This window comes from Moschus berezovskii, chromosome 21 (genome assembly GCF_049115385.1).
Source record: "Moschus berezovskii isolate FMDL1 chromosome 21, NW_MosBer_1.0, whole genome shotgun sequence".
NCBI lineage: Eukaryota > Metazoa > Chordata > Mammalia > Artiodactyla > Moschidae > Moschus > Moschus berezovskii.
The window spans coordinates 13,917,821-13,944,940 of NC_142480.1; the positions used below are offsets into that span (position 1 = coordinate 13,917,821).

Genomic DNA, 27,120 nt, shown 5'->3' on the forward strand with positions numbered 1-27,120 from the left:
GCCTAGGTCACCAGCTGGCTCGTGGAGCAGCCAGAGGTGCAGGAGAGAGGGGCTGATGGGGTCTGAGGTGTGCAGTGGAGGGAAGCCACGCTCTTTCCTGCGTTAGTGCACAGTTCACAGCATAGTAGTGAAAGTCAGGGTCTTTTCTCCAGAAGATACTTGGATGGCCTCATGGCATGGGCTTTGACACTTTGGTTCTCTCACTTCAGTCTTCCTGGATGCACCAGTGCATGTGGCCCCCAGTGCGGGATGTCTTTCCAGGATGCACAGGGCGCCGTGGTCCCCAGTGTGGGATGTCTTCCCAGGATGCACAGGGTGCTGTGGTCCCCAGGTGTGGTGGCCTTGGAGTGTCTTCCCAGGATGCACCAGTGCACATACTCCCCAGGTGTGGGATGTCTTCCCAGGATGCACAGGGCACTGTGGTCCCCAGGTGTGGCTCTCCAGAAGTCCTTTCCTTCACACGGGATGCAGAATTGGCCTTCATAGTTTGGAGAGAGGGATCTGCTTTTGTGCCGGTTTCAGAGCATCACCTGTTACTGGAAAAGTTTACACACAGAGAAATGTGTTTGCCTTATCATGGGGAAAACAGGCCTCGTGCAGTTTGAGGTGATCGCGTTTCGGGGGCACGTCCTCTCCACTGGTGACTCTGGCTCCCTGTCCCAGCACGCAGCTGACAATAAAATGCTTTACAACCTGCGGGAGTGCTTGTGTCTTTTCCCAGTGCTTCATTTCCCCAAGAACAGTGCTGTTCCCAGGGTGTCCAGTTTCCTCCCGCCATTCACCAGGCCCCACACTCCTTAAGCAGCGAGAACTGGTTTTACCAAGTAAACCGATACCTCAGCGGGTATCCAGGGTGAATAAGGATGGGGCGGCTTAATAAGTTACTGGCGGACCTTTGAGGAGGCCCAGTGGCCCTGGCTCCTCACTCCTCCTGCTCCTTAACGCTTGAGTGGGCAAGCAGGAGGAGGGACGGCCTCCCCTTTCCTCTGAGTGGGGAGGAGGGCTCGCACCATCAAACAAAGCCAGTCTTGCCTGGGGCTCACTGTGGCCCCTGAAGTTCCTGGCTGGACACCCCACACCCTCCCCGGCCCTGCCACTGGAGCAGGGTGGGCCTGGGCCTTAAGCAGGCTCCTTGGGAGATGGGCCTGTCCACTTGACTGCTCTGGGCACAGAGGGGAATGTTTCACTCCCTCCCATCTCCAACTCTGCAGCTGATGTTGAAGAGAAGGGGCTCCTGCTAGTGGCTGTGGGTTCGTTAGTTTTTGCTTGGTTTGTCAGCAAGGCCCTCCTGGGGTTTGGGAGCTTGACAGGTGCTGAGAAGGGGGTGCAGTGAAGTGCAGGAGCCAGAGCCCCTGGGGCCCTTCAGCAGGAGTCTCAACCTCACCTCGGAGGCTGTGGTCAGTACCTGATTGGGCTGCGAGGGGGGAGAACAGCCTCAGCCTTGCGGGGGTCAGGGCAGGGGTTTCGGGGGACAGGGCCTCCTCTCCCAGAGCGCTTGAGGGGCCCACAGGCCTGTATACCACAGGGTGTTAGAGAGGTCCAGTCTGGGGGATGCCGTGTGTCCTGAGTGGGGCTCAGTACAGTCGCTTAGTCTTGTCCGACTCTTTGCGACCCCATGAATCACAGCACGCCAGGCCTCCCTGTCCATCACCAACTCCCGGAGTTCACTCAAACTCATGTCCATCGAGTCGGTGATGCCATCCAACCATCTCATCCTCCGACGTCCCCTTCTCCTCCTGCCCTCAATCTCTCCCAGCATCAGGGTCTTTTCAAATGAGGCAGCTCTTTGCATGAGGTGGCCAAAGGATTGGTTTCGGCTTCAACATCAGTCCTTCCAGTGAACACCCAGGACTGATCTCCTTTAAGATGGAATGGTTGGATCTCCTTTATGTCCAAGGGAGTCTTCTCCAACACCACAGTTCAGAAGCATCAATTCTTTGGCGCTCAGCTTTCTTTATAGTCCAATTCTCACATCCATGCATGACCACTGGAAAAATCATAGCCTTGGCTAGACGGAACTTTGTTGGCAAAGTAATGTCTCTGCTTCCCTGTTCTTCACTATCTCCCAGAGTTTGCTCAAATTCATGTCCATTGACTCAGTGATGCCATCCAACCATCTCATCCTCTGTTGCCCCCTTCTCCTCCTGCCTTCAGTCTTTTCCCAGCATCCGGATCTTTTCCAGTGGGTTGGCTCCTCACATCAGGTGGCCAAGGTATTGGAGCTTTTAGTTTCAGCATCAGTTCTTCCAGTGAATATTCAGGGTTGATTTTCTTTGGGATTGACTGGCTTGATCTCCTTGCAGTCCAAGGGACTCTCAAGAGTCTTCTCCAGCACCATAGTTTAAAAGCATCAATTCTTTGGTGCTCAGCCTTCTTTATGGTCCAACTCTTACAACCATACATGACCACTGGTAAGGCCATAGCTTTCACTCGACGGACCTTTGTTGGCAAAATGATGTCTTTGCTTTTTAAAACCACCTAGTCCAGGGAATTGACTATGCCAAAGCCTTTGACTGTGTGGATCACAATAAACTGTGGAACATTCTGAAAGAGATGGGAATCCCAGACCACCTGACCTGCCTCTTGAGAAACCTGTATGCAGGTCAGGAAGCAACAGTTAGAACTGGACATGGAACAACAGACTGGTTCCAAATAGGAAAAGGTGTACGTCAAGGCTGTATATTGTCACCTTGCTTATTTAACTTATATGCAGAGTACATCATGAGGAACGCTGGGCTGGAAGAAGCACAAGCTGGAATCAAGATTGCCGGGAGAAATATCAATAACCTCAGATATGCAGATGACACTACCCTTATGGCAGAAAGTGAAGAGGAACTCAAAAAGCCTCTTGATGAAAGTGAAAGAGGAGAGTGAAAAGGTTGGCTTGAAGCTCAACATTCAGAAAACAAAGATCATGGCATCTGGTCCCATCACTTCGTGGGAAATAGATGGAAAAAGAGTGGAAACAGTGTCAGACTTTATTTTTTTGGGCTCCAAAATCACTGCAGATGCTGATTGCAGCCATGAAATTAAAAGACGTTTACTCCTTGGAAGGAAAGTTATGACCAATCTTGATAGTATATTAAAAAGCAGAGACATTACTTTGCCAACCAAGGTCCGTCTAGTCAAGGCTATGGTTTTTCCCGTGGTCATGTATGGATGTGAGAGTTGGACTGTGAAGAAAGCTGATCGCCGAAGAATCGATACTTTTGAACTGTGGTGTTGGAGAAGACTCTTGAGAGTCCCTTGGACTGCAAGGAGATCCAACCAGTCCATTCTAAAGGAGATCAATCCTGGATGTTCATTGGAGGGACTGATGCTAAAGCTGAAACTGCAATACTTTGGCCACCTCATGCGACGAGTTGACTCACTGGAAAAGACTCTGATGCTGGGAAAGGTTGGGGGCGGGAGGAGAAGGGGACGACGGAGAATGAGATGGCTGGATGGCATCACCGACTCTGTGGACATGAGTTTGAGTGAACTCTGGGAGTTGGTGATGGACAGGGAGGCCTGGCGTGCTGTGATTCATGGGGTCGCGGAGAGTCGGACACGACTGAGCGACTGAACTGAACTGAACTGAGTCCAGGGAATGGCAGGTGGGTTTACTCTTGGGTGCAGGTGGATTCGTTGTGGCTGCTCAGAGTGCTGTGTTGAGAAGGGCTCGGTGGCCTTGCCCTGGCCCTGGGGGCAGGGGTGCTTTGATTGGGTAGTGCTGTCTGCCATGGAGACGGGGCGCAGGGGAGCGGTGTTCCGTGCGCAGAGTGTGTGATCTCTGCTTATACAGATGAAGAAACCGAGGCCCAGAGAAGCTGTGGCCTGTGTCTGTGTTTGGAGCGTCTGGAACCGGAACCTGAGGCTGCTGCTCCCCACCCAGTGTGCTTTCCACGGCGCTGATGCTGAAAAGCCCAGCGTTGTGAGAGTCCAGGAAACAAGCGTGAAGCAGCGAGGAGCGAGTATCAGACTGGGCTGTTCAGAAGAGGCACCATATGGACTTCCCTGGTGGTCCAGTGGTTGGGAATCTGCCTGCCAATGCAGGGGACACAGATTTGACCCCCAGTGGGATCAGGGAAGATCACACAAGCCACAGGATAACTCAGCCCAAGAGCCACCGAGCCCACCCACTGTACCTACTGAAGCCTGTGCTCTGCAACAAGAGAAGGCACCGTGATGTAAAGCCCACTCGCTGCAGCTCGAGAGTAGCCCCCGCTCACTGCAGCTGGGGAAAGCTTGTACATAGCAGTGAAGACCCAGCACAGCCAAAAATAAGTAAATAACTTTGAAAAATAAGTTAAACAAAATACACCATACGCCATAGAAAAGATCAGCATGGAGTCAGAGAGATGGGCTTTGACAGGAGAGAGGAGAGGGCGGGGTCTTGCACAAAAGGTCCGATTTGGGTGAAAGACAGTTCTGAGACCCCTCCATGAGGACCCTCCCCCAAGGCTGTGGGCAGAAAGTGCAAAAGCCGCCACCGTCGGCTCTCGATGTGTCAGGTCTTAAAGCCCTTTCCTTCAGGAGCAGGAAGAACGGGCTGACCTCCTGGGCATTGAGAATGCAGAGGAAAACAAAATCCTAACCCCCAAGGCTTCTTGCCATGTTGCTGGCTTTGTCGCACCTGCCGTGTGCCCAGCGCCTGTGCAGTGGTGGCGTTTAGACTTGGGGTGTGCTCCCCACTCAGCCCCTTGGCCAGCGTGTGATGGGTTTTGTGGGTCACAGCCCCCATCACAGGGCAGGCTCCGCACAGGGGTAGCCCCTGCGCCTTGCACTTCTGCCAGCCGGTGCTTCTCTGGGAGCCACTGTGCGATGCAGGCGTGGCATTTTCTGTGATGGGAGCAGCTGCTGTCTGCGGGTTGAGCCGAGGGTGGATTTAGGCACACACTGCTTCACGGCTTAGTTTTTAGCTCATTTCTCTTGCTGGATGAGGAATCAGTTTGACTCTTACAGGAGTTGCTTGATTTTTTTTTCTCACCAGCGACTCCTCCTTGCCTGTCATCATTCTGCCAGTTTCAGGGTCTCCTCGGCCAGTGGGTTTGGGGTCACAGAGACCCGCTCGGGGTGAGCAAATCACAGACCTTGCCTGGAGCCTCTGCAGGTTCACCAATGGGAATGCTGTGTCCACGCCCCGCCCGCCCCGTCCCCCTCTTCCCCCCACTACCCTTCTCTCCCACTTCTGGGCTGGCCTCCAAAAGCGTACAGAGAGCTTCATTTTAAGAAGCACATAGGGGAAAAAAATTTAAAGCACGTAATTGTGGGTTATGTAAGAAAACCCCAGTATTCTTCAGAGGTGCCTTCTGATGGAGGGGTGAGATGACAAGGTGCTTGCTAGAGTTTGCTTTAAATTCTTTCTTGGTTTTATGACAAAGGGAAGAAAAAGACGGACGAACCAAACCTTGCTCATTATCGAACTGGCGTGTGGGGTCGTGGGGGGTTATTGTCCTACTGTCTGTCCTGTTATTTGCAAGTGAAATTTTTCACATTAACAGTGTTTAAAGTGTACAGGATTCTACTGAGAACTTCATGTGGATAATTTTTGGTGCTTTTCGTAAAACTGCTTTAACCTGCTTAGAGATGCGTGTCCAACTGACACCCGGCACTTTTCCTCCTGCTCGTTGAAACTAATGTGCTCCTTTGTGTAATGTTTTCTGAAAAGTTGCAGTACATTCAGCCACCCCAACATGGCCAGAGCTCTGTCAATAACATTTTACAAAGGTTTGGGGTGTTCTTGTATAAATAGTTGCGTGAGTTTTGTTTTTGTTGGATGAACATTTATCGGGCATCTACATATGAAGATGGAACACGTAGGAGGAAATCGATATTGTGGGGGAGGGGCCCTGCCACTCTCAAGATCAACCAGGAGCTGGGAGCTGTGGGTCCTTTCAGGACTCACCCCGTAGCGTGGAGGTGCTTAGTCACAGTGGGTCCAGGCCACAATATCTCACTTTATTATTTTAATTACAATTTAAAAAATATTTGTGCATTTATTTATTTGTCTGTGCTGGGTCTTGTGGCACACAGAATCTTTGATCTTTACTGTGGCATGCGGGACCTTTAGTTGCAGCATGTGAACTCTCATCTGTGGCATGTGGGATCTAGTTCCCTGAGCAGGGATGAAATCCAGGCCCCTTGCATTGGGAGCACAGAGTCTTAGCCACTGGACCACCAGGGAAGTCCCCTTGATCTATCTTGATAGACTGTAACACTTATATTCAACCACACGCAAGCCCCTTTGCCTTAAGTTTCCTCATCCTGTTCTCAGGCTAAACCCATTCTCCAGTAATTAAACTTCTCAGGGAAAGAGAAAGCTGATTTTTTTTTATGTTGGTTTCAGGTGGGCCAACATGGGGAAGGCATAAGGCAGTCTAATAGCAGGCACAGGTGCTGGCATAGGTGCAGACCTGGCCGTGGAAGGCCCCATTGCGGGCACTTGGTGCCAAGGAGGGATGGTGCTGGAAGGGAGTGGAAGGAGGTGAGCTCACTGAGTCCACTCATGGGGCCGCCATTGGCATCCTGCTCAGATGGGCTCGCTTCAAGGAGGTGATGGAGTCAGGGGCTGTGAGGACTGAGTGGGAAAGTGCTGGCCATGTGAGACCAAGTCAGACCTCGCAGTGGCTTGTCCCATGGGCCCCAGGAGACAAAGGCCAGATCCTATACACAGACAGGCCTGGAGTGTCTGTGCTTCAGCCCTTGACCCCAAACTTGACCCTACTGGGGTGTCGTCCTTGATGTAATCCTCCGACTGCAACGTCATGCTTGTTCTTCCAGCCCCCTCCCTCCAGCAAGAGTCAGCCTGTGGAGTGGGCGGCCCAGGTCGGAGAAGTGCCAAATTTGAGAGTCACATTGGCTGGGGGCCAAGATCTGGCTCCTGCACAGAATAGTTTGTGGTGCTGGGTCATCGTTTGCACCTGTGTAGGGGGCACTGACCCTGGGAGATGGGAGGGAGCGAAGCTCTTGCTGGCTAGTGTGCCACAAGCATTCACTGTTCCATTTCTCATCCACCACGGTGGGAATGCAAATTGATGCAAGCATTTTGGGAGGCAGTCTGGCATTAAAGGCTAAGTCCCACACCCGCATGCCCAACAGCCCAGCTGATTTCACGCTGAAGTGTATACCCGAGAGAAACTCCTGTGCGTGGACTCTGGGAGACGTGTACAAGAATGGTCCCAGCATTTCCGTGCACAACGGCAAAAGGCTGGAAGCAGCCCAGATGCCCATCAGTAGGGGAGTGGATGAATACGCTGAGACGTGACCACACAATGGAATATTATACAGCTGTCCAAACAAATTAACTGCAGCAGCACTCAACGATGTAGATGAATTTTAGCAGTGTCATAAATATTAGCTAAAAAGAGGCTGTGCTTCCAAAGATTACATACAGCACTAATCCTTTTCTTTGTGAAGTCAGAAGGAGCTAAAATAAATGTGCTTTTTAGGAAGGTTTTACAGCTGCAGTAAAGCTGCAAAAAAAAAAAAAACAAATGGGGAAGGGGCAAGAGAACGTGCATTTCTGATTGAGGTTGGGGGTATCTTGGATGGAAGGGGGCGGGGCATGGAGTGGGGCACCATCTAGTTAGATGCAGGTTTTGGTCGGGGGCCCAGCCTTTGGGGTGGGCGATTTGCAGGTGGTTATTACATCGTGCAAAGGAAGTGAAAGTGAGTCGTGGGCAACGACAGATGAATGTCAGGAGCCAAGGACTGTGGTGAATAATTAACCCAGTTCTGTGCGTGTTAGGTCCAACATGCCCCCACGCCCACCCTAAGTTCATTTCAGCAGAAGCTGTGATGGCTCAGTGTTTATGAGCCTCCGTTCCCGTGGCTGACATCCCCACCACCCTCCCCAGCCCCCCGGCCTTCTCTGTCGGCCGTCGGTCCATCCAGCTCCAGCCTCCGTCCTCCACGGTGCCCTCCGGCTGTAGTGGCCTCGGCCGGCTTGTGGCTCTGCTCGTCCTTAACCACTTGCTTCCCATCCGTGTCACTCAATCAGTGCCTTGTAATAAATGGCCTCACCCAGTAATCGGTTCCACATGTGTGTATCTTTCTAAGGCGACGGTAGTTTCCCCCAGGCCAGGGGTCACAGTTTATCTCCTCTTATGTGGCAGATTACTCCCCTGCTCCCATTCACACCCCCTGTCTTCCTTAATCAAAGAGCCCCCAGCCTCCCCTCCAGCTGGGCCTGGCCTCGCCGCCCAGGGAGACGTCAGGGGCAGTGTTGAGCGCCACTTCTGACAAGCCTTCCTAAGAGGAGGTAGCAGCATGCCTTTCTCCCCCCTTCCTCCTTCCCGCTGCCCAGAGTGCAGCGCGCAGGTCCCTCACACCCTTGGGTGGGGGCTCGCATGGTCTGCTTTTCTTCTGATGTCTTAACCCCCCGGGGAGGTCCTATCTATGTCCAGGTCTTCGTTGCTCACAGAGACTATAATTCTTAGGAACAGAGCACGTGAACTGCTCGCCCCCAAGGTTCTGAACACTGTGAGTGCATGATGATTGCTCTGCAAGTCCTGTGGATTAAAAAGGTCAGTCGCACCAAAATGGGCACCTGGACTCTGAGGAGCTGGTGTTGGGTCCCGTGCGTCACTCAGCTGCAGGTGACCTGGGCAAGTCACTTAACTCCTGTGAACTCCACTAGGTCAGGGAGTTGGGAACCCTGCCTGTGACAGCAGAGTTAAAGTAGCGTGGATGGTCAGCCGTCCCGGGCCGTGTGCCCAGACACTCAATGCTCGCGCTGTAATTTTCACAGCCATCTCTACCACAGGGTCGTGAGCTCTCCTCGAGGCCTGCCTCCTGCAGCAGCCTCACTTTCCAGGAATGGACTTGCGGTCCCCACGACACATCTGTGCCTATTGAAGGCATCCCCAGCCTGATGCTGCTGTCCCTCTGCCACGGCGGGGATGCTGTGACCCCTTTTTCGGGAGGAAGCTCGGGGTGGACAGTCTGAGATGAGCTGAGCTGGCTTTTCCAGCTGGTGGTGCTTTCCTGTAGCTTCTGTTCCTCTCTATTTTTTTCCTGCTCTGGCACACTGCCCTCAGTGGACACAGGCTGATGAGGGCTGCTCTGTGCAGGGGGCTGGGGAGGTGGCGCTGCTGCTGAGCGGTGAGCGGTGGTGGGTGGAGGGGGCCACTTGTGCACTCGGGCTCAAGTGTGTGGGAGCTCCAGCCAGAGCCAGGCCTGCCCGGAGTGGTACTGTATCGCGTCTGGCATTCGGTTTTGATTTCCTGGGTCTGAGTGGCCAGGGGACCGGCTGCATGCCCGTTGGCAGAAGAGGCCTTTCCTATCTCAGCAGGCCTGGGGTGTCTGTGGGCCATCAGCCACAGCTTATCCTGCGGCCACGGTCGCACCCCAGCTCCTGACCCCAGCTAGGCGCCCCACGAACCCCGTTTTCTGCCTTTTTCCTTTCTGCTCCAGTGTATTTATGATGACCGACTGCTCGCTTTCCAGCAGTCATTCTCTCCTTTGCATTCATTCAGGAAGCATGTATTTAGAGCCTGTCCCATGCCCGACCAGAGTCCCGTTCCTGACTCAGAGCTCGGTAGTGAGGATAAATGCCTGTCTCTGCTGCAAATCTGAATTCCAGGGGGCAGAGATCCTGTCTGCTATCATGCCCCATCACACCCCTGACTGCTCGCACGCTGCCTGGAATAGACCCAGGCTTGTTTACTTATTATTTACTTATCCGGGATGAGATGTTTGGATGGCATCACTGACTCCATGTACATGAGTTTGAATAAGTTCCGGGAGTTGGTGAGGGACAGGGAAGCCTGGCGTGCTGCAGTCCATGGGATCACAAGGAGTCGGACACGCCTGAGCAACTGAACTGAACTGTTCACTTTTGGCTGTGTTGGGTCTTCATTGCTATATGGGCTTTTCTCTAGTTGACGCACGTGGGGGCTACTCTCTAGGTGCAGTGCTCCGGCTTCTCATTGCCGTGGCTCCTCTTGTTGTGGAGCACAGGTTTCAGTAGTTGTGGCCACCGGGCTCTCGAGCACAGGTTCAGGATTTGAGGTGCACGGGCTTAATTGCTCCACAGCATGTGGGATCTTCTCGGACCAGGGATCGAACCTGTGTCTCCTGCATTGGCAGGTGGGTTCTTTACCACCGAGCCACCCGGGAAGCTCCCGGGCTTGTTTTAACAAGTAAATACTTATTGAATGTATGGATGGATGACGGAGTGAATATAAGATCAAGGCGGTTTGTGAGAGTTCCGAGAACCATGACTGAGTCTGGGGAGACGGGTGCAAAGAGAAGCCCCCCAAACCAGCTGTACAGATGTCCTAAGAGAAGCACTCAGGTATTTTGAGGCTCTGAGAGGGCAGGACAGGTCGCTCAGGGGGAGAAGCCTGATGTGTTTATCGACAGCCTCTCCTGGGGCCTGAGTGACCCGTGAAGCCTTTCCTGGCGGCTGGAGCCTGCAGGGACCACTCCACTTCCCAACCCCTCGGGGTCCCCCTGAGGACGCCCTTGGGCTGCAGGCTCACCATGTTGGTGTCTCTTCTCGCCAACCATGCTGTGGACTCCCTAGGTTCCTGCCCCAGCTTGCTCGTCATTTGCCACTGGACCCAAGGTCCAACCGGGCATCTCAGTGCATGGCTAGGTCACAGTCAGACACCTGCCCCACTGGACACAAGGTGACATGGACACGCCGGAGAGTGTCGGGCCAGAGTGAGATGTTCTTCATGCACGCACCCAACCCCCCAGTGCCTCGCGGAACCTTAAACGTGACTGTGTGCGCACTTAATGTGCAGAGTTGAGCCTCTTCTTTTTTGGCTTGACTTGGAAGAGTCCACTTGCTGTGGTGGCGAGATGGGCCCAGAGTGTCAGTTTGGGCGCAGGGACAGCTGGTGAGGGTGCCAGTTATTTACTTGAAGTGTGGGTTCTCAGCTGGCCCTGTGGGAGGCCGGGCAGATGCCCACCTTGTGCCCAGGTGCCAGGGCGGGTCTGCGTGCCTTCATTCTTTCTCTTGCCTTCTCTGGTGTGTTCTTTGAAACTGCCGGTCCGTACACCCACCTTGCTCACCTCTGAAGAAAAGCTTCCCTTTTCTTTTGTTCAAAAGAATGCAAGTTGGCAGGTGTACACTATTATGTTCAGGAGGAATAAACAGTAAGGTCCTCCTGGATAGCACAGGGAATTTTATTCACTGTCCTGTGATAGGGACTTCCCTGGCGGTCCAGTGGTGAAGCCTCTGTGCTTCCAATGCAGGGGACCTGGGTTTGATTCCTGGTTGGGGAACTAAGATCCCACATGCTACGTGGTAGGGCTAAAAATAAACAAATCCACAAATAATTGCTAGATAGTTTAAAAAGTTACAATTCAAAAAAAAAATCCTGTGATCAACCATAATGAAAAAGAAATATGAAAAAAAGAATGCCTTTATGTGTATAACTGAATCACTTTGCTGTACAGCAGAGATTGGCACAACATTGTAATCAACTGCACCTCAATAGAAAATTTAAATAAATGGAATAAGTTTAAAGAGGATAAATAAGTGAAAGAGGATAAAATTAAAGAGGATAACATTTTTTAAAAAGAACCAAAGAAATAAAGGGGGGCTTTTTTTCCCCATCTTCAGATCAGAGCCTCACCCACGAGGGGCCCTGTGTTCTAATTGTGGAGCATTGTTAATGGATCCATATTTAAAGTCCACCCAAAATCACAGCAGATGCTGATTGCAGCCATGAAATTAAAAGATGCTTACTCCTTGGAAGGAAAGTTATGACCAACCTTGATAGTATATTAAAAAGCAGAGACATTACTTTGCCAACAAAGGTCCGTCTAGTCAAGGCTATGGTTTTTCCCGTGGTCATGTATGGATGTGAGAGTTGGACTGTGAAGAAAGCTGAGCGCCGAAGAATTGATGGTTTTGAACTGTGGTGTTGGAGAAGACTCTTGAGAGTCCCTTGGACTGCAAGGAGATCCAACCAGTCCAATCTAAAGGAGATCAACCCTGGGTGTTCATTGGAAGGACTGATGCTAAAACTGAAACTCCAATACTTTGGCCACCTCATGTGACGAGTTGACTCACTGGAAAAGACTCTGATGCTGGGAAAGGTTGGGGGCAGGAGGAGAAGGGGACGACGGAGAATGAGATGGCTGGATGGCATCACCGACTCTGTGGACATGAGTTTGAGTGAACTCCGGGAGTTGGTGATGGACAGGGAGGCCTGGCGTGCTGTGATTCATGGGGTCGCGGAGAGTCGGACACAACTGAGCAACTGAACTGAACTGTGAACACACGCACCAGCCTGGGGCTCCTGGCCCTTCATTAGCTCGTCTGGCAAGTGCCAAGTGAGCCCCTCCTGTGCTAGACGCTGGGGGGCAAAGAGGAGGAGGACAGTCCAGGTGCTTGCCCTGGGCGGCCCACAGCCTGGTCAGGAGACTTGAAAAGTGAAGCTGGCTTCGCAGAGGACACGCAGGCTGCACCTTTATAACTAGAGGCAGAGGATTGCTGGTCCCTCCCTCACATCCTGTCAGCATTTTATACCCTAAACATGTTAGCAGCACTTATCACGCTGGGTTACCCAAGGGCATGCCATCGCGGCTTACATCCTGGCTCAGGCAGACATCACGAATCTGTATCTGCTTCCCTGCCTCTGAGCCCAGACCTGGCCTCAGAATCCTTCTCAACACAGCACTCCAGATGCTATTAGTTCTGCCAGTAGCCTGTGCCTGGCACCTGGGCCTAAGCCCTTGCTATCGTGGTGAGTGACTCGTGTGAGAGCTCACTGTTTCAGAATGGGACGTCTGACCGTGGGGGCCCACTGCACTGCTGGCGGTGGTTAGGCTGGACCACCCCCAGTTCCGGGCTCCGTGGGACTGCAAAGCGTTCTCCAGACACAGACCTTCCACTTGCTGTTCCCTCTGCCAGGCGGTCTTTTCCACATGTCCACCTGGCATGATTGTTCAACTGTTCCTTAGTCGGAGGACCCTCTTTGACCACCTGTCTGTGATCGTTTCATTTTCCTTGTCTCTTGGGCCGACCCACCCTTATTTTTCTTGTTAGCATTTCGTACTTCGTGGCACACCCCACGACACATTCTTTTATCTCTTTGTCTCTCGTTTACTATGGCATCCCCAGCCATCACAAACACTCGTGGATCAAATGGATCTCATGGTCGCAAATCCTAGTGGGCCAGGCATAGCTCCTGCCAGTCAGGATTAAATGAGATAATACAAAAATGAGATAGTACAAAGTGTCAAGTCCAGGCTCTGCTTAATCATCATTCAAAAGAAAGGGCTCATTGCCCTCTAGCAGGAGGGGCAGGGCGTGTTCGGTTGCGACCCTTCCTCCTTGTGGTCAGCGTTTTGGTTTAGCCGGCAGCTGGCGAGCGTCTGTCGTGGGAAGCGCATGCGGAGGCCAGGGATGGAGGGGATTCAGATACGAGCACTTGGCAGGGCCTTCCCCCGGACCCTGAGGTTCCTAGTCACCTCGAATGTGGGGTACACTGTGCCAGGGCTCAGGCGGCACAGATGCAGTAATTATTTCCAACCAAGGGATTTGGGCAGGGAAGGAGGTGCTGGAGGTGGGCATGGTCGGGGGCAAGGATTGTGTCAGGTGCATCCCCCCACCCACCCACCCCAGCATGGACAGCTGCCCTGGAGTCGATACCATCTGTTAAGATTCTCACTTCCTGCTGAGATGGTGGTTATTACAAATGCGTCATTTCTTAACCTTCCTCCTCCCCGGTTTTTCAACTGTGTCCTGAGTTGCCCTCCCCCAGTTTCCTGCTTAGAGAATTAAGTTCTTGGTGATAGAACTCCAGAACCCTCCAGAGTTTCTTGCTCTCTGGGTGAAGTGTGATGGTTTGTTGCAAACTCCCATGACAATGTAGAGTAGCTGGTTTGCAGGGCTTGTTTGCTTGCTTATTTCACGTGTAGCTTTATCAGGGGGCCAAGTGGGAGTGAAGGAGGTGGTAATACAGTCTGACCTCGCTCGCTCATTTATCCAAGATTTCACTGCTCCCTCCATGCTCGGGCAGAACTTGCCCCCCACTTTCCAGCCTTTTCTCTGAGGCTCAAGTGCGGTTGCTGTGCCCAAGGCAGGTATCGCTAATCCACCGTGCACGCTCCACCTCCCCCCAGCACAGACCTGCCCTTAGAGCTCTCAACCGGGCGGCCCGCCAGCCCTTCGAAGTTGAAACCTCTGTCACACTTCACAGTACAAACTGTCACATGTGTGCTTCTCCTGAGACCAGAGGAAAAAGTTTTAAGCAGGTGGCATGGGGGGGCAGGTATTCAGAGGTTCCTGCTCAGCCCCTCCTGTCTCGCTCTGAACCCCGAGGGTTAGGGCAGGAAAGGGGTGTGGGTGAGCCTGGGGGTGGGGTGGATTTCCCTAGGCCAGGGGACCTCCAGGGCAAGCCCCCACACCCTAGTTGCTGTGGCCATCTCCTTTATGGGTTTCCCGTTCAAGTCGCTGCAGGCCTCCTGCCTGTGCACACCACAGGGCTGTGTGAAGCTGGGACCCTTGAAGCCGGAGGCAGGCATGCGTGTTCCCCCTGAGCGTGTCTGAGGCAGCACCCACTGCGGGCCTGAGTCGTGCCAGGCACTGTGCTCGGTCTGTCTTCTGTGGGTTAGGTGTGATGCCCGCCTGCCCAGCCACCTGGCAGGGCTTGAAGCAGTGACAGGCTGGTGGTGGACCCGGCTGGAGAACTCCAGAGCCACTGCTGCCCCTGGCGAGATAAGCCCAGAGCGGGTGCCAGGCCCCACCTCCCTGTGCGGGGTCCTGCTTCTCCATCCTGAGACTGCAGTGGGCGTGGGGGTGTGATCTCAGTGCCTGGGGTGGGAGACAGGCGGTGGGGGAGTGCCTTCTGCTGCTGCCTTTGTCTTTATTGCCTCCCAGACGGCACCTGCTCTTTGTTTCCATTTTAGCTCTGCACCGCCTCCTCCCAGAAGCCTTTCTGGATTAGTCCTCCCACGTGCTCCCATTGTCCCCCAGCTCAGATGCCTCACATCCCCTCTGCAAAGGCAGCAGACTTGCCAACAGGCCTGTCTCCTGCCACGCTGTGGGCTCCCTGAGAGCCAGGCCCTGCCCCACGTACACACCCCGGACACCCTTACTGCTCCCTCTCGGTTTTGTTGAGCTTGTCTGTCCGTCTGCATTTCTTAGATTTGAGGACACAGATCTTGTCTCTTTACTCCACCACCTGACCAGCACACCACCTGACACCCCATTGGTGCCCAGGAAACCTGTGGTGGTTATTTAGTCGCTCAGTCATGTCCAACCCTTTGTGACCCCGTGGACTGCAGCACGCCAGGCTCCCCTGTCCTTCACTTATCTCCCAGAGTTTGCTCAAGTTCACGTCCTGGGAAATACTGTGGTGTAAGTCTAAGTGTGAGTGTCTGCCCTTCTGCTCTCCCTGCCCGCCAGGCCCCTGCCCTGGGGAGACGGGTGTTAGGCCTGGCCGGCTGACTCAGGAGCAGCGATGCCCTGTGGCCCGTGGTGCTCATGCTCTTTGGTGGGGGTGCCAGGCGGGTGGCCTGGCTTCCCGGCCTGCCTCTCCCTGCCCTCACAGGTCCCAGCAGGCTGCCACTTGTCACGGGTGGCTCCCAGGCACACTCGGCCCCAGCTGCTCCCACGTGTCCCCTAGGAGTAGGGAGCTGGAGCAGCACTGGCAGCTAGCGGTTGAGGGGCTGCCAAGGATGGCGCCCACCCCGGCCCCACCTGGCCTGAGTGGTGGGTGGAGCATTGAGGGGCACAGCCGCGGCCCAGACACATGCTCCCAGCCCAGCTGCTTGCTGGGACCAGGGTGGGCAGGGGGCGGGGAATGGCCGTGCCTCTCCCGCTGAGCTCTGTGGGCGTGCCCGGGGCAAAAGGTGCCAGGCCGCTAGCCTAGAGCCCCAGCTGGCGAGGGTGCGGGGGAGCAGTTTGGGGCCCATGGACCTGGGGAACCTGGTATTGATGGCTTCGCAGGTGTCCCCACCCTTGCTGTGATCCCTCACGCTGTGCTCCGGCCCTTGTGAACCGCACACCCTCCCTTGCCTGCCCATCGCCAAAAAGGTTGACTTTTGCAAGAAGCCCAAAGAAAGGAACTCTGCAGCTGCACAATCCCTCGCCACCATAAAAACAGGGTTCTTTGCGTCACCCCCAGGCACTGAAGCGCAAGAACAGGACCGCCCCTGCCTCCCCAACCTGCCTAATCCCCTAAATCCTTCTTGGTTGCGTGTGTGCTAAGTTGCTTTAGTCGTGTCTGATTCTGTGCGACTGTAGCCCGCCAGGCTCCTCTGTCCGTGGGATTCTTCAGACCTGAATACTGGAGTGGGTTGCCGTGCCCTCCTCCAGGGGATCTTCCCAGCCCAGGGATGGAACCCGTGTCTCTTCCATTTCCTGCACTGGTCCAACTTGGGCACCCCCGCTCCCCCACTGCGCCTGTGGCTGCTGGTGGCCTCACCGCAGACATTCAGGCCTGGAGCCCAGCTTTAGCTGCTGGTGGCCAGGCTTGTATCTGCCATGTAATATGGTTCCTGGGACACCGTTTGTGGGCAGAAGTTCTTCTCGGAAGAGTTGAGCGTGATGCCCTGCCTGTGCTCCTGGGGCTGCCCCATCACTTTCCTTGGTGCAGGGACTCGGAACAGGTGATTCCTGGCATCAGATAAGTCCACCCACAGAGCCACACAATGGGAGGGTGGCAGGCATTCTCGGGGACACTTGGGGTGTCCTCCAATCCCGTCCCTGTGGGTGTCCCTGGGTTCTTCGGGCACATGTGGGCACTTGCCTGTTTTTAGAGTTGGCAGCCCTGAGTCGGTGACTATAGCGGTGTGCTGTGAGTCTCTGTGCCAGCCTCCATCTAAAGGAGCTAGACAGCCTTTGGAGATGATCCTCTTCCTTTTACAGCTGGTGTGGCTCAGAGAGGGCCTGCGACTTGCGTGAGGTCACACAGCAAGTAGCTTTGCCCTCACTTGGTGGTGTTTGCATTTCCGGGTGCTCCCTCTCACGGATCTCCCTCCTCCTGGGTCAGCTCAAAGGAAGTATTTGTTTTCCTTTCTGAGAACAAAGGGCTGGGCTTGGTTCATTTCTGTGAACACAGCCACAGGGACAGGCAGTTGCCAAGTGTTCAGGGGTGGGGGTTTCTGACAGTCTGGGACCCGCAGGCGGACCGGGTTGGTGGCCTTCAGTTGCTGAGTCCTGAGACACAGTGTGGCCTCATTAGGGAAGCTGGTGCTCCTGGGCTTGTGCAGACCTGAGCTGGTTTCAAGCCCCGGGGACCCCAGGATTAATTGAAATGAGGTGGAACAGATGGATTGAGTCTATCAGCAGCTTTACGTGACAGCCTCTTAACACAAAAGCACTTCATTACCCACTCCTTCCGCCGGGGCTCCCTGCCTGAGTCGGAGGGAATGTGGCCGAAATGGGAGTCCCCCCACCCCGTCCAGATGGAATCACAGGCACGTGGCCGACAGCCCGCCTCTGAACAGGCAGCCGGGGATAATTCATCAGGCTTATGTCTCTGCACAGTAGCTAAATTTACAGAATCATTCTCCTGGCTGTAACGTCACCAAAAGTAAGCAGTGCCACGGGGGTTGGGGGTTAGGTCACTGTTGCTGTCAGATGGGGTGACATTGTGGGAGTTTTGATTGGTTGGGAATGGGGTCACCAGGCTGTCACTATGGAAGGTATGAGACAAACATCACCGTAGAATTGCCTCGGTTTGGGGTCTCATGGAAAACTCACCAGCCCAGAGTGCCCAGCTTGGCCATTGCTCTGCATCCTGCTGTTAAACCCCGTTACAGCATGTGGCCTAGTTCTTTCTAATTGAAAATACTGGTAATTCCTGTCCTGGTCCGCTCATGTGATGTGAGGAGGAGGAAGGAAAGGGGAAGAGGGGACCTTCCCCTGTGTTTGGGTATGTGTTTGCCGTCTGGGTTGTCAGGCAGTTTTTGTTTGGGCCAGGCTGCTATTGAAGGGAACCCCTCTTGGCCCCATTGAAGGGGGAGTTTGGAGGAGTGCTAACTGATGGCAGGAGCATCAACGCCCACGATGTGTGCAGAGGCTGCCTGGAATACTAGCCCTGACTTCCCGGGTCTCTGCATGGGGTGCTCTGTGAGTGTCTCAGCCTTTCGAGATCCCAGAGGCACCTCACTTGTGTGAACCTTAGCTGTGTGGTTTCTGGAGGAGTTAGGGCTCTGGGGTTTGCAGTCTTGCCTCCTCTCTTGGGGCCCTGGGATAGATGCTGGGGTCCTTGGATACATGTGCTGCCTTTCCTCTCTGAATCACTTCTTTTGTTTAGGAATTTTATTATGTTTTAATTTTAAAAATAATTTTAGTTTTGATTATGCTGGGTCTTCTTTGCTTCATAGGCTGTTCTCTAGTTGAGGCAAACGGGGGCTACTCTCTTGCTGAGCACTTGCTTTAGGCGCGTGAGCTTCAGTCTTTGCAGCACATGGGCTCAGTTAGCTGTGGCTCACAGGCTCTAGAACACAGGCTCAGTAGTTCTGGCAAATGGGCTTGGTTGCTCTGAGGCATGTAGGATCTCTGGACCAGGGTTCAGACCCATGTCTCCTGCACTGGCAAGCGGATTCTTTTCCGCTGAGCCACTGGGGAAGCCCTGTTGAGGAATTTTAAATTCCCCTTACTTTTCTTCATTTGCTCATAAAACTGTCACATTTGGGATTTTACAGTTGGAAAGCCTGATGTATTCAAACCAGCATTACAAATTCACTGTGAGGCGTTTGTAACTTTGCTTTTCATCTACCGGCATGTTAAATGTGGGATCTTCAGACATGTGGTGGCCGATTTTGCCAGATAAAATACTTGAAGGCACTGGAAGGAACTTAACAGGGGACTAAAGTAACTCATAGTAGTGGAGCAAAGTAGTTGGTTTTCAGGACTCGGTCCCTTTGTTCATGTGAGAAAGAGAAGACACCGCTTCCAAAAAAAGAGATTTTAAAAACAATGAAACCAAGCACTTTGCCATAAACTGAGTCAGTCTCATTTTGTCAGCAGGCACTTAGCTGCTGCCTCTTTGCTGTCTCCTCATGGAGGGAGCTGACTGATGAGACAAAATGTGAAAGTGCCGCAGGAGTGGGCAGGTGAAGCATTAAGAGTCGAGGGGAAAGGCAGTCATGTGTGACTAAAGGCATCAAGGCTGGCTTCCTGGAGGAGGCGGCGTTTTCACTGCGCTTTGGAGGATGGAGAGGGTTCTGATCCAGTGGCAGCTGGGGCTGGCATTGTGTGAGGCAGAAACAGCGCCCAGTGGAAAATGTACAGTAAGAATAGAACAGTGTATCCAACGGCTTGACTCGCTGGCCACATATGGTAGCTAATACATTTCCTGGCTCCCACCTTTACCTGTGGAACTCCTAATCATTCCTCACAGCCCAGCTTATAAGCGTGCACATCTGGGAAGTTTTCCCGGACTTGTCTGGGCAGAGTTTGGCAGTGTGCCTGGTGCTGTGCTGTGTGACTTGTCAGCGCACGGCAAGGCGCTCAATGTGTGGTTTTAACTTTCTGAACCCAAGACTTAAGGTGTGCTGTGTGGGTGTGTGCGCATGCGTGCCTGCTGGACGCATACTCAAAGCAGCCATCACTAGTGTTTCTGATTCTCAGTATTGGATAGGTCTTTGTGTTTCTCTGGCTGTGTGGAAGGCACATTTTGCTGTCTGGACCATCCTGGTCTCCTTGGAAACCATAAGCATCATCTTGCTCCTGGATGCCTCTCGGGAGTGTTTGTCTTAACTTCTCTGGGATCTCTCTCTTATTGGCTCTGCATTAACGGCTCCTTTTCAAACCCTCGTGGAGGGTCATTCCATGGACCTAAACTCATGGCATTTAGCAGCATTTGTTTCTCCTTCCTGGCAAAATGTCAGACCATAAAATTGTTTCATTTGGCAAGAGAAAAAGCTTTCTGTCTTCATGAAATCATTTTTCTCAATCCAATAATCCCAGTGTTCGCAGTGGAAACTGAAGATAACCTTTGCCGAAGACACGGAAAGTGTTTGCACCTGGCAACTTTTCTGGGACCTTTTGTTTCTTCCACCACCAGAGAAAATGACCTTTCTATTTGAGCACACACAGAGGTTGGCAGGAGCCCTGGCAGCATTTTAAGCCTTTTCAGTGAGGTCCCTACATTGTCACAGGTGGTGTGTGAACGTCTCTGGGATTCTTGAGCCTCAGTTTTCCAGGGGCTGATGCTCTTGGACCTGATCCTCCACCCCACCCTTCCCTTCCCACAGGGCTTCCTGCCTCCGACCCCAGCACAGGCACCAGAGCTGCAAGCCAGCCTCTGCCGTCATCCCTGGGTTCTTCTGCCTCATGTCTCTTCCCAGCTGATGGAGGCTTTGTACTTCCTGATGGGGGGTGATGGGGGTACTGTTTGATTTGGAGTGGGTGATTTTTAAGAAACCGATAATCCGCATCATTCTTCATGTTGCATTGTGAATTGTCTCAGGAGAAAGGATAATTTTATTTAGTGAATCTGTCATATTCACAGTTCCATAACTGATAAAGAGATACTGCTGATCATACATTCTTTGTGGGAAGCCATGCCACAGGGTTAAAATGATTTAAGGTGATAGAACCATGTTTATCGAACCCTTTTTTTTTTTTTTTAATTTATTTTGGTTGTGCTGGGTCTTCATTGCTGCGCCGGCTTTCTCTAGTTGCCGTGATTGGGCTCTATACTCTTCGTTTCGATGCACAGGCTTCTTATTGCAGGGGCTGCTCCTGCTGCGGAGCACAGGCTGTGTGCACTTGGGCTTCAGTAGTGGTGAGTCGTGGGCCCTGGGGCACAGTCTCTGTAGTTGTGGCGTGTGGGCTTAGTTGCTCCGTGGCATGTGGGATCTTCCTGGACCGGGGATCAAACCCCTGTCCCCTGCATTGGCGGGTGGATTATTATCCACTGTGCCACCAGGGAAATCCCAGAATCTTTTCAAAATGTTGGGAAAGCGTGCTCTTGTCCTGTCCACTCTAATAAAGAGAGTTCTGTCATTTTGTTATATTTCTCTTTGAAGGTTTCTTCCCTTTGGCATATCTTTAATTTTCTCCACCCAGTTAGGTATTGTTTTATTCATTTAAGCATTTTCTGCCATCTTCCCAACCAGGGTAGTGATGGATCATCCATTACCCAGCCACTCCCCAGTGTCCGTTTGTGGCCTAATTATGAAAGTGTAGCTCCCTCATCACACACCTTGTCATACTTGGGGGTGAAGCTTTGACGGGGGTATTTTAGAGCTTCTGTTTACTATTCTGCTGTTGACAGTTTTATGGCAGACAGCTTACTAAGAGTTTTGGGGGTACACACACTTATTCTCAGAGGTGAGTCGACGGGGTCATTTCAAGGGGTAGGGAGCTGAGCGGAGCTGAGTCCTCCTGTTCCAAGCCAAGGGAGGAGGTCCTGGAGAAAAGCACAGGCTCATTTTGTGAGGGCTTCCAAGATGTTCATCTGCCGTGACTGAGTGGGTGCACTATTTATAAGTTCTGGCTAGAGACTGGCTAGAAAGGAATTAGGAGGCCTGACCCCACAGGGACCTAATGGAGGCCACTTAGTGACACGCTGGAAATGAGCCTCACTAACGCCAGCCCCGGGAGCCATGGGTCACCTTGGGCCCGAGGGACAGACCCGGTAGACTGAGGCACCCAGGCCTCCCCTGGGGCCCCTCCGAGCCCCTGCTGTGCTGCCCCCGGCCTCTGCCTCCCCTCCACCTCCGCCTCTCCCAGAGCCCCCTCCTGCAGAGGGCAGCGACAGAGCCCCATCTTGTTATCCTAAGACTTAGCACTGCCGATATCCGTAAAGTTCAGGCATTCAGGAAACTGCAAAGCTCCCTTGGGAGGAGTGAGGTTTGACCAAGTTTGGGAGGAGGGACATTTGTAACTTGAACCTCTGGCCTGTGTGAAGGCTGGTGACAGGAGGGGTGATGAGGGCTCAGGTGACCCTTGGAGCCAGCCTGGAATGGCGGCCTGGGCCCTGTGTTGGGAGCAGTGCTCACTCGTAGGCTCAAGCATTTGGCATTGTGGGCTCAGTGAAGCCATGAGCCCGGGTGCTGGTCTTACTTGCTGTGGGGAGGCCAGGAGCTCCCCGCCACCACAGACACTCGCATAGCCTTATCACGTCTGAGTTCTGTGCACGCCAGGTGCCTCTGGAGTCTGCTGTCCCCTTCTTGTATCATCCTTCCTGCCACATGGCAGAGCCCCGTCACCTGTGAAGCCTGGAGTGGGGAACCCTCTCCCGTGTCCTGGGTTTTCCCCACTGGGTACATCTGTACTTGTCCTAAGAGGATTCTAGGAGGAAGGGAATGTCTTCCTTCCCCTTGGCTTCCTGGTTCTGAGAGCTTCTCTCACCCGTGGCTCCTGGAAGCCAGTGCCCTGGCCTCCACATGGCCCCTTGACACTCCCTGTTTCCCCCCCAGGTGGCCTCAGGAGAGTCTGGGTCAGGAAACCGGCAGTCCAAGGGCAATCAGAGTCTTTGAGCTTACTGATACTGTGTGAAGCCAGATGCTGCCACTGGGACCCCCAGCTGGGGTGCCAGACGCTTCCTGGAGACCATCCTGCTCAGTCAGTCCCTCCCCCAGGTGTCGGGCCTTGTTTGTGTTGACACAGCCCTGGAAGGAGCTTCGGAGTTGATCAGTTCAGTTCAGTCACTCAGTCGTGTCTGACTCTTTGCGACCCCATGAATCACAGCATGCCAGGCCTCCCTGTCCATCACCAACTCCCAGAGTTCACTCAAACTCATGTCCATCGAGTCAGTGATGCGATCCAGCCATCTCATTCTCTGTCGTCCCCTTCTCCTCCTGTCTTCAATCTTTCCACTATCAGGGTCTTTTCCAATGAGTCAGTTCTTTGCATCAGGTGGCCAAAGTATTGGAGTTTCAGCTTCAGTATCAGTCCTTCCCATGAATATTCAGGACTGATCTCCTTTAGGATGGACTGGCTGGATCTCCTTGCAGTCCACGGGACTCTCAAGAGTCTTCTCCAATACCACAGTTCAAAACCACCAGTTTCTCCTAAATTTTAGGTTTGCAGCCTGTATGGGGTCCAGTGGGCTCTTTCCCCTTTTACGTTACAAAGCCCTTTCTAGCCCCGGCCCCTTGCTGCTGAGAATCCAAGTGCTGCCGCCCTCCTCTGACCTACTTTTGTGACTTTTCTTTTCGTTTGTTTAAAGTGGTTAGCAACGAGGTCCTTCCACGATGCAGTTAGTGCGGTTTCACTCAGGACAAGGGAAATCTGGGTTTTTCCCACATCTTATCCTAGCATCTCAGACCAGACCTAATGGAGGTGCAGGGCAGAGAGGGAGGGGTACACAGAGTCTGCTCTGGATCTCGGTGTGTAAATCCGCCTCACCTGCACCCTCCCGCTTCACTGGCCCTCGCCAGTTCTCTGCAGAGGGAGGGGGTCTGCACAATGGTGGCACCCCAGGCCCGACTCTTCGCTCCCGCTGTCAGGCCACAAGAAGGGTGGGGCGACAAGAGAGGCCGCGAGGCTTGTGTGCGCCCTCGTCCGTCATCGCGGCCTCAGGATGCGACGGCGGCCTTTGTTTCTGCCTTCGCAGAGGCCTGCGCGGCTCCAGGAAGGCTTATTGGGAAATTTGAGGACTGCGCAGAGCATATCTCCAGGCTCGTCCACCCCTGCAGCCAGCGGGGGTGTGACCACCACCCGCCCAGCAGGCCGGTGTCAGCTGCGGTCTCCACAGTGGCCTTCTGTTCAGAGTAGCAGGCGGGAGGGTCCATTCGTCAGCAGCCTCCTCACGTCCCCACTAGATGAGGGCCTGGCCTGTCGCCCTGGAGGCCCCGCCGCCCCGAGGAGACGCATTTGCTTAACTCCCCTGTCTCCAGGGCTGTGGAGCATGACGGCCACTAGTCACGTGTGGCTGGCTCGGCCTCCAGAATGTGGCTGGTGTGTGACAGAGGATGTGAAATTTTCATTTACTTAGATTGAAAAACCGATACCGGATTCAGGTATTGGAAGAACTGTGTTTGGAACAGCTTGGGTGTGCGAATCTACTCATTCAGATCGTGTTTCCAATGACAGTTTGGCATTCAGATTCCAATGTGCTGTGAGTGTAAACTGCACAGTGGATTTCAAAGACTTAGTGTGGAAAAAAGTGTGAAATCATCTCTTTCATGGTTTTCTGTTGATTTGGTGGTGAAGCAATAATATTTTGGAAATGTTGGTCTAATTAAGGTATATTATTTGTATGTTGTCATTTGTTTCTTTTTACTTTTCTTTTTTTAAATTGGGGGATAATAGCTTTACAATTGGAGAAGGCAATGGCAACCCACTCCAGTACTCTTGCCTGGAAAATCCCACGGATGGAGGAGCCTGGTAGGCTGCAGTTCATGCGTCGCTAAGAGTCGGACACGACTGAGTGACTTCACTTTCACTTTTCACTTTCATGCACTGGAGAAGAAAATGGCAACCCACTCCAGTGTTCTTGCCTGGAGAATCCCAGGGACGGGGGAGCCTGGTGGGCTGCTGTCTATGGGGTCACAGAGAGTCGGACACGACGAAGCAACTTAGCAGCAGCAGCAGCAGCTTTACAATATTATGTTAGCCTCTGCCATACATCAACATGAATCAGCCTCAGGTATACAGAACATTTTAAATGAACGTTTCTCATGTATTTCTGCTAGACAGTTCTCAACGTGGTACCCAAACCTCCGAGGCTGTTTTTGCTGGAATAAGATTAATGGTCCTTCGGGGGGAACAGTTAAGATCTTAGAGGTATTTTGGGCCACAGGATTAAATCTTAGGAGACCCATGAGGCTTTGAAAGGAACACATCAATAAAACATTGTTCATGAAACATTACTTCCTAACTGTGCAAGTGATACATATTGTGGGGAAATTAGAAAGCCCAGATTAGATAAAATTAAACATCAGTTTTAGAAGGAGTATACATGGATTTCCCAGCAGCGTTTCTAGCAGCCTTTTGCTTAGGTTATCATTAGTGTAAAAATTCAGTTTTACATTATTGCGGAGACCTTTAAGATGATTTCACATCCTGTATCTGCTCCATAACAAACTGTGGAAAATTCTTAAAGAGATGGGAATACCAGACCTGAGAAACCTGTACGTAGATCAAGAAGCAACAATTAGAACCAAACATGGAACAACAAACTGGTTCCAAATTGGAAAAGGAGTACGTCAAAGCTGTATATTGTCACCCTGTTTATTTAACTTACATGCAGAGTACATCATGCAGAATGCCAGGCTGCATGAAGCTCAAGCTGGAATCAGGGTTGCCAGGAGAAACATCAGTAACTTCAGATATGCAGGTGACACCAACCTAATGGCAGAAAGTGAAGGGGAAAGAGGACCCTGGAAAAGCTGCCTTAAAACTCAGCATTCAAAAAACTGAGATCACGGCATCTGGTCCCATCACTTCATGGCAAATAGATGGGGAAACAGTGGAAACAGTGACAGACTTTAATTTGGGAGGCTCCAAAATCACTGCAGATGATGACTACAGCCATGAAATTAAAAGATGCTTGCTCCTTGGAAGAAAAGTTATGACCAACCTAGATAACTTACTAAATAGCAGAGACATCACTTTGCCAACAAAGGTCTGTCTAGTCAAAGCTATGGTTTATCCAGTAGTCAAGTATGGATGTGAGAGTTGTACCATTAAAAAGGCTGAATGTGAAAGAATGGATGTTTTTGAACTGTGGTGTTGGAGAAGACTCTTGAGAGTCCCTTGGACAGCAGGGAGATCAAACCAGCCAATCCTAAAGGAAATCAGTCCTAAATATTCTTTGGAAGGACAGATGCTGAAGTTAAAGCTCCAATACTTTGACCACTTCATACGAAGAGCCAACTCATTGGAAAAGACCCTGATGCTGGGAAAGATTGAAGGCAGGAAAAGAGGCCGACAGAGGATGAGATGGTTGGATGCTACCATCAACTCAATGGACATGAGTTTGAGCAAACTCTGGGAAATAGTGAAGTACAGGGAAGCCTGGGGTGCTGCAGTCCAGGGGGTCGCAAAGAGTCGGACATGACTGAGCGACTGAACCACAACAACAAATTTCCTTTATAAACATGTGCACCCTCTTTAAGCACCCTGATAAAGTGGGCCTCAGAGAGCATCACTACGAACGAAGCTAGTGGAGGGGATGGAATTCCAGTGGAGCTATTTCAAATCCTGAAAGATGATGCTGTGAAAATGCTGCACTCAATATGCCAGCAAATCTGGAAAACTCAGCAGTGGCCACAGGACTGGAAAAGGTCAGTCTTCATTCCAATCCCAAAGAAAGGCAATGCCAAAGAATGCTCAAACTACCACACAACTGCACTCATCTCACACGCTAGTAAAGTCATGCTCAAAATTCTCCAAGCCAGGCTTCAGCAATATGTGAACCGTGAACTCCCAGATGTTCAAGCAGGTTTTAGAAAAGGCAGAGGCACCAGAGATCAAATTGCCAACATCCGATGCATCATGGAGAAAGCAAGAGAGTTCCAGAAAAACATCTATTTCTGCTTCATTGACTATGCCAAAGCCTTTGACTGTGTGGCTCACAATCAACTGTAGAAAATTCTGAAAGAGATGGGAATCCCAGACCACCTGACCTGCCTCTTGAGAAACCTGTATGCAGGTCAGGAAGCAACAGTCAGAACTGTACATGGAACAACAGACTGGTTCCAAATAGGAAAAGGAGTACGTCAAGGCTGTATATTGTCACCTTGCTTATTTAACTTATATGCAGAGTACAACATGAGGAACGCTGGGCTGGAAGAAGAACAAGCTGGAGTCAAGATTGCTGGGAGAAATATCAATAACCTCAGATATGCAGATGACACCACCCTTATGGCAGGAAGTGAAGAGGAACTCAAAAGCCTCTTGATGGAAGTGAAAGAGGAGAGTGAAAAGGTTGGCTTGAAGCTCAACATTCAGAAAACTAAGATCATGGCATCTGGTCCCATCACTTCATGGGACATAGATGGAAAAACAGTGGAAACAGTGTCAGACTTTATTTTTTTGGGGCTCCAAAATCACTGCAGATGCTGATTGCAGCCATGAAATTAAAAGACACTTACTCCTTGGAAGGAAAGTTATGACCAACCTTGATAGTATATTAAAAAGCAGAGACATTACTTTGCCAACAAAGGTCCGTCTAGTCAAGGCTATGGTTTCTCCCGTGGTCATGTATGGATGTGAGAGTTGGACTGTGAAGAAAGCTGATCGCCGAAGAATTGATGCTTTTGAAC

The 27,120-nt window shown here is 52.1% G+C and overlaps 1 protein-coding gene across 4 annotated transcripts in view; it reads left to right on the forward strand.

Moving 5' to 3' along the window:
• CCDC88C (coiled-coil and HOOK domain protein 88C) overlaps positions 1-27,120 on the forward strand; it is a 145,188-nt gene that overhangs the window by 34,190 nt on the left and 83,878 nt on the right. The gene's annotated exons all lie outside the window — the stretch shown is intronic.